The sequence below is a fragment of the Lates calcarifer genome, unplaced genomic scaffold (assembly GCF_001640805.2).
Source record: "Lates calcarifer isolate ASB-BC8 unplaced genomic scaffold, TLL_Latcal_v3 _unitig_1601_quiver_2258, whole genome shotgun sequence".
Lineage (NCBI taxonomy): Eukaryota > Metazoa > Chordata > Actinopteri > Centropomidae > Lates > Lates calcarifer.
This window is the reverse complement of record NW_026115642.1, coordinates 1-6246: the sequence shown is the minus strand read 5'-3', so window position 1 is coordinate 6246 and position 6246 is coordinate 1. Positions and strand designations below refer to the sequence as shown.

The 6246-nt window shown below is 39.8% G+C and overlaps 1 long non-coding RNA gene across 1 annotated transcript; it reads right to left on the bottom strand.

The window, feature by feature from the left end:
- Nucleotides 1-2973: 2973 nt before the first annotated feature.
- Nucleotides 2974-6160, bottom strand: LOC108889649 (uncharacterized). Its single transcript, XR_001962018.2, has 2 exons — nt 5471-6160; nt 2974-4031 (listed from the first exon to the last, which is right to left on the bottom strand). It is a non-coding gene; the product is annotated as an uncharacterized LOC108889649 (long non-coding RNA).
- Between the last annotated feature and the right edge of the window lie 86 nt (nt 6161-6246).

Below are 6246 nucleotides of genomic sequence, written 5' to 3'. Positions count from 1 at the left end.
ACAAGAACATCAGATTTCACTTATTCAGTGAGTATTTTCACATCTACTCAATGTATTGGCATGAAATTTTAGACAGATATTCGTTGTCCCCAGAAAATGCATCACAATGAATTTGGAGATATCTTAGTTACTTTCCACCAATGAGCATGTTGTCACTGTGAGCATGTTAGCATGCCAATGTTAGCATTTAGTTCAAAGCAGCACTATGCCAAAGTAGAGCCTCACAGAGCTGCTAACATGGCTGCAGATTCTTAGTCTTGTTGTGGCTCTGAATCCTCCTTTTAGAGAGTAAGAGCACATCCAAACTCTCCTTTTCGGTGTCTCCTCCAGGCTTTGACCCATTTACAGTACTACACACTATACATCCTGCTCCACACTGAGCTCCTCTATCTTGGGATTAAGTGACACTCACACTGTCCAGACAGATTTCTATCCCTGTCAGAAAACAGCACCTGAGCCAGACAAGAACTTTACTTACCCTGGTGTCAGAGTCAGCGTTCCTACTGGCTGTTGTTTGGCGCACTGCAGTTATGACAACTGTCTTTTTTTTACTGCCATGTGTGGGTCTGTAGTTACTCCACTTGTGAGCCAACTTGTACACAAACACAAAACTTCAGGCTTTTGTTTAGACTCGTATAAATCCTTCCTCCATTCTCAAGACAAAGCAGCATTAATACCTCTAATGCAATAATAAGCAGTACACACAAATACACAAACAAGGCATGGAGATTCAATCACTGAAGAATTTGGAGATTTATTATGTTCCAGTTGGATGAGAGTCAAGAACAAGCTACTTGCCAAAATGTACTCCAAAGAAAAAATAGCCCAAATGTCTACAAATTTATGTTAAATTATGTTTCACAGTTATTCATTTGACATTTAGAGAAACCATTTCATGCTATACAATTGTGTGGAAAGCCATTATTGCACTGTAGGTGGAGGTGTGAATCTCTCTGCTCCCTTTGCCAGTTTACTCAAAGGACACTTGATACAGTGTTTCCTCTCTCCTAATCTTCTGAGTGCACCCCTAGAAAAAAAAACTCACTCCAATTTAGCTCCACCTAAATCCCTGTCTGACAGCTGTTCCAAAATAAAGCAAGCCCAGGTGGCTTTTTATTTCACTTTGTATGTCCTGTTTCTACCTCCTTTCAATGCCGTTTGGTAGCCAGATCATTCTGTAGTTTTTTTTTTTTTTTTTTTTAAATCTTCTTGCATCAAGCTTCTTTGACCTTAACACGTTTTTTTCAAATTCACTGGAAGTCTTAAGTCCTTGAGCACAACAAAAGCCCTTTGACGAGCGGATGAGTAACAAATTGTCTCTGCAGTGACGAGTGTTCAAAGCTTGTTTGACATACAAGGGATTTATGAGCAATTTCTGCACCAAACCAATTAGGTGCTGCTGCTGGTAGGGGAAAAAAACATCTGTGTTTCAAGGCTTGTTCTGTTTCATGTTGATTTAATCCAATCAGGGGTAGTTGTAAACACAATTACATTTATTAATTTCAACAGCACTATACATTCACTGCGGTCGTGACCTCCTGTTTGAACGGCTGCAGCACTTTTTTATTATAATAACAATAAAGAGACCATTCATGCTGATCTGACTGAACAATACCAACTTTGCTCTTTACATAATATGAATAAAACATGTATGATGCAACTTGTGACACCACAGATGACAAAGTTTCTGTTATAATCAAACAGTTGCCTCAATACAGCCTACAGTGATTATTTGGTTCATTTTGTTGCTTTTTTGTGTACATATAACAATTATTTGACCTTTTTAATAATATTTTTGAACAGTTCTATGCAGTGTATTATGCATAATTATGTAAGTTTTGCAATTATCTATCTATCTATCTACCTCTCAGTCATTGTCAGACAGGTTTGTGTCTTTCTTTCTACTCCCATTCTGCTGTATTGAGTGTGGATACTTACACTGAACATCATTTCTCTCCATGTGGTGATGGGTGTCGATAGGTGCTCTGCTTCATTCGGGTGAAAGTGGGTGATTTTTCTTTTAAAAGGAGGCAGACAGGGGCTGACAGGGAGCTTGACAGTGAGCTGTCGCTCTGCTCTTTCGCTCCTCAGGAGGTAGATGTCCTCAGAGTGGAAGTCAATAGGAGGATTTCACAGGTTTTTTTTTTTGTACCCAGTCAGAAACAGTTGTGTAATGACTCTGGGAGAGGAGGAGGCCTGTAAAAGTAAGGCAATGGAGGGAGATGGGCCACTGCCTTGACACTGTTTAATTAAACCCTTAGAGACTACTGGCTGCATGGGAACAAGGGCCAAATGAGTTGCTGGGTCATGTGCATGCGTTCTGCCACATGAATAATACAAAACTGCAGGCTGATTCAAAATAATCTGAGAATACTGTTCCTTCCAGGGCTCTGCCCATGTGACAGGAAAATCCAGGGTGTTTTGTCCCTGCTTCTGTTCAATTACTGTGGTTATAGGAGAGCAGCTGGTAAGAAACACAGACAGTACGAAGGAAACACTGCAGCTCAGGTGACTTGGCAGTGTAACAAAGAAGAAATTATGTTGATTAAGAGTTGGCAGTGATGCTAACGTGTTTTTTTTGCATTTGTTTACGGCTATTGGGCTGTGTTTAAATTTTGTCTATGCTGTGTCTAGGGAGCAATTTGACAAAAGCTGCTCTAATCAACATCTTTATATAAACAATTGAAATGACTGTGCTAAATGTGAAAGGGGTCACTCATAATGACAAATCCACAAAGAATTATCACTCAATTCTACAGTTCCCTTCAACTCTACAGAGCATTTTAGTGTCTTTCAGCTTACTGTTTTGATTTTGCAGCCCACATTTTTTCCTGTTTTATTTAATGCATTTTGTGTTCAGCAGTAGCACCTGACCAGCACCAAATGTCAGACAGGCACAGCTGGTGAACATACGACACGATGCGACGCGACACGTCATGAGCCGACAGGATACGAATCAGGTACCCACGAGGGCATGTTTTACTTTAAGCATTTATTGGCAGGAGTCCATAAAAAATGAACATTTCTCAGACATTTCCACATTTCCGCTTACTGTAATCATGAGAACAACCAGTAAAGGACAACCCAGATGGGGGAAGCTGTCCTTTTGTTTAAAGAATCTTTTATGAAACACTCATGGAAGGTTAACATGTTACTGAATCCACTCTGTACAAAGAATCTTACAAAAAAGAAAATAATGACTTTGAGAGGGGTTAAAAGCTATTTTCACCCCGTGGGAGTAGTGGCAAAGAGTGGACAATGTTACTGCCAGATTGTTGATAGTCATTTTTTATGTGTGATGCAAGAGTGAACAGAACATGTTCATCTCTTTCTGTAATAAAGCTCACTCTTCAATGCTTTCATTCTGTTTTACTCTCACATTCCCAAGATATTCCTTCCCTCTCTTTGTCTCTATTGAAGGATTCACTGAATAGCTTGACCTTCACTTATACTCACATACGCTATACAGTATTAGTGCAGTAATTTTCACAAACAAGGCTGCTACTGCAATTCTTCTTCCACCTGAACCCTTTCAAACACACATCACTCTCTCAAAACATGCTGTAAAAAGTGGAAAAGTCCAATTGTAGGAGATTAATTAAGCTTCTGAATGCTCTCTGTACATCCGCAGGGCCCACCCACAATAAATACAGCAATAGCAAAAGCTTAAACACTAAAAATGTACCTTGGACAAAACAAAACATTGAAGTGAGGTCTCTGCAGGGCTACCATTTGGCTGATGAAAGCATGCAGGAGTTACGCTCTGCACTGCAGCTGATAGACAGAAGAGATATGGCACAGCAGTGGGGATGTTGGGCCTCTGATACATAGCAAAGATGAACTAATGCCACGTATGATTGATGGCGCTTATGCCAACAAATATGTAGGTGTGTGTGTGTGTGCGTGTAAGTGTTTGGCTGAGTGTTTAAAAAAAGCACCAAGTCCACCAAATCGTGGGAAGAGTCGAGGAGCTCTTTTCTTTTTGGACTCCTCCTTTAGCCACAGTTTCTTTCTCTTGGTGTCCATGTGTCCTACAAAATAAAAGCACAAACAAACATTACAATTAAATATTTAAATTGTTCATCAACACTTTAGTCACCCTGTATTCTGGGTTTCTAAGCTGTAACTAATGGCGTTATTAATGTTAATAAATTACTGACTGATACTTCATGTATCAGTTATAAGCTGTTAAGAAGAACAACTTATGAGCTGCCAGGTTGTTAAAAATCTATTTGACCACCTAGCTCACGTAAGCTAAGCTGACCAGATGCTGTTGCTAGCTCCATATTTACCGCAGTCATGAGACTAATATCAATTTTCCCATCTAACTTTGGGTTATCTGTAATTATAAATGTCAACCCTTTTGTCCCAATAGAACTGTCATACAGTGTCTGACGTATCTAACATAAGAGAATTTTTCCAGGCATTTTCTTTGGTTTTGTCTGTTTGTGTTATCTGTTTGCACAAATTGCACCTAAAGCATACCACACACTTGTGATGTCAGTGTTCTGTCTCTTGTCTTTGAAAATTTAAAGCAAAAAATGATTTAAAAATCTCTTAAAGAAAATATATTCTAGGTGAACCTAAGTTCTCTCTTCATATATAATACATCATAAATCGTGATTGTAGTTATTCACATCAAATATTTCTTCATTATTTTCAAACAGCCCTAATTATTCTGATGAAATGAGTAAATAAGTTGTTCATTCATCATTGACCTGCAGCCCTTTTCCATAGGGTCAGAGGTCAAACAGTCCACTAGAGGGGTCCTATTGATGAATTTAAGAGCTAAAAAGTGTGATGCAACAGATAAACACAAACAACTTTGGCAACCAAAAACTTGTTCTTATTAATTATTTGTAAGTTATGTATAAAGCATAAGTAAATGCTTCAATATCTATTAATAAAAGTATGAGTTAGAGCTTGTAACCACTGTAGAGAGAGAGACTTGTTAGAAAGTGGGACTAATGTTTCTCTCATTTAAAATGCTTAGTTTGAGGCAGCAGCAGTAGTTAAAAAAACACACTCTGAGGACCCATATTTGAGCAGTTTGCATCATTATCTCAGACAGAGAATTAGGGCCTTTGTTTGCATCCCAGCAGGAACTATACACGGTGAAATTAAAGGTTCCCTCCTTAACTAACGAAGCTGCCATTACAAAACATTCAGCGGCTGCATGTTGCATACAATGGAAGCGCTTTGTGTGTGACTTCCTGACCCTGTGAGGGAAAACAGGAGGTGACCTTTGACCTCAGGTCATTACTGCGATGTAGAACAGAGCTGCCTAATGAAACCCTCTGTCCTCTGTGTTTACACCTGCCAATCAAACACGCCAATCTTCGTCATCGTCCTTTGTGTGGCCATCAGACACAAAAGCAGACAATTAGCTGCGCTTATTAAGACTCCACTCCTTAAAGGAGAGAGCTCTGTGCGCTGGTAATTAATCAACCCTGCAGGTAAATGGACAGACCTCTCGTTAGTCCCAGGCTCTGTAGGCCATGCTCCTCCTCTTCCTCCGAGGGGTTCTGGGCGGAGTTTCTCAGGTAGCGCTGGTGCGGGCTGAGGCCAGGAAGCGTGTTCTGTCTGCGACGACGAAACTCATCCTCTAAGGGGTCTTCGGTTGTGATGTCTGTGGGTGTGAGCAGAGCAGAGTGGGAATGAATCACTGTTAAACCCCTGTCTTCTTGCTGTCTGGATGGATCGCCTAAGGTGTTCAAACCAACATTAAATCTTTTTTTTTTTCTTCCATGTAGCTTCTGTGAATTTCAGCCTTCTGACATAAGATGTGTAGCACAGAAAAAGTAAGCTGAAAGGAAAACATATTACCTCGTGACGCCCTTGGCAGTGTGAATACAATCAGATGGTAGAAAAAAGAGATACACACATCTATTACAGCAAGTTGAGCACAAGTGCAAAAAGGTATATTGATGTAACCAACGTGAAACAACAAAGATGATATAAAACAAGAAGTTCAAAGAGTCCCTAAGGCGATACAGACCCCTCCTTGCTTTCAAACGCCAACCATATATTTCATTCATATTTCATCTGCCTGACTTTATTGTGATTAGTCATGTAAATAAAATGAGATTTGGTTATTCTTTTCTCTAGGTAATTTACATTTATATTGAATTAGTGGCAGGCAGGGTATAGAGGGGGGATGAGAGGGGGAAGAGGGGAGACTTATTATGCTGCGAGATTACAGGCAGATCTCATCGCCATTGTGTTGTGTAATTAAGGCAGTGGAGA